Source organism: Aplysia californica, unplaced genomic scaffold, assembly GCF_000002075.1.
Source record: "Aplysia californica isolate F4 #8 unplaced genomic scaffold, AplCal3.0 scaffold00965, whole genome shotgun sequence".
Classification (NCBI taxonomy): domain Eukaryota; kingdom Metazoa; phylum Mollusca; class Gastropoda; order Aplysiida; family Aplysiidae; genus Aplysia; species Aplysia californica.
In genome coordinates, this window is record NW_004798235.1 from 196,932 (window position 1) to 198,538 (window position 1,607).

Here is a 1,607-nt window from a genome sequence, read left to right on the forward strand (position 1 = left end):
ACCTCCCTCCTCTCTTCTTTTTTGCCCACCCACAGCTCATCTCAACGTCCCCCCACTCCAACTCGTGGTTACCACTTTTCAACATGAAAGATGTGTTAACAATAATTTATGAATGCATTTCCTTTCGGTTATGTACATGACATTTTCAAACTGAGGGGCTATCTCGGTTCATTTTCGTTGTTGTTGTTGTTGTTATTGTTGTTGTTGTCGTTGTTGTTGTTTTTTATCGTGCTCGTCGTCGTCCTCTTTGTAGTCGTTATTGTAGCTGGTAACAGTTGCAGCGATTGCTTTCAGTAATATATGCCAAATGATGGTTAGGAGACTCTTATTCGTGAATATATTATTATGTGTTCTTATCACAGTATGAGATCTCCGTCAAAGGAATTGTAGAGGTTCCCGTGGCCTAAAGGTAACGGTGTTTGCCTTTCAATCAATAGGTCCAAGGTTCGAATCCCGATAGCGACATAAATTTTTCTTCTCTAAAATTGTCCCCTGTTACCTCCTTTCCTGCTCTCTAGCAATGTTTCGTCGTCTGCTTTCGCCTCCACTTTGTGCTCCCACCCCATCACCTCCTTTGCCCCCTCCCCAGGGCCCCTGACTCTTTCTGCAGCTTTTCTACTGCCTCTCCCTGGCTCCCTCTTACTGCTGTGTTTCAGCCACACCCATGATCTTCATGTAAAGGGCGAAAAATCTCGGAGGTCCCGTGTGCAAGTTGCTCACGTTAAAGATCCCTTGGGCTGCCACCCGGGCAATATTAACAAAAATTCCAACTAACTGAAAATGTTTAATGTGTCCCGCGCGCTCACATAACCTTATGTAGTTGCGAGCGCCGTAAAACACTTACCAAAGAATTTTCTTTACACAAAGCTCTTGTACATGGTTGGAGATTGGTTGAAAATGACTTGTAAACAGTAAAGGTGGTCGAAAAGCTTATTGTCTAATTTACCCTCGCATTGAAGGGCACACCCCCTCCCCCCACACACAAATGGGACAAATACACGCACAGACACACCTACATATATACACACACAAAACACACACACATGTGCGTGCACATTCATAAATCACACGTATAAATACTCACACACAAATAAACACAACATACAAGCGTGTGAGCACACACAAACATGAGTCATACGTAGAAAGACACAGTCGCAAACACACAAACACAAACGCGCACTTACATCTGCACATGCATGAATCACACATATAAATACAGATACCAACACATAAAAACCTACACACATAATACACATGGGTCATCCATGTAATACACACACATGCACACATACGCACACAAACACACAGACAAACATTTACGCACTCGTCGAAATAAACGCACGCATAAATGAGGACATACCAAACAGGGACACACACACACACACACACACACACACACACACACACACACACACACACACACACACACACAATTGTACGTAAAAGATGTATGTTGTCTGTACATGTACCACTTTCTGTTTCCCTCTCTCAAAAGGCACACAAACACACAGCTCATATAAAGAGATATGCACGTACCAAATACCACTATACATTTATTTCTTATTCATACACACACACGTAACACCCCCCTCCCCAACACGCGCGCG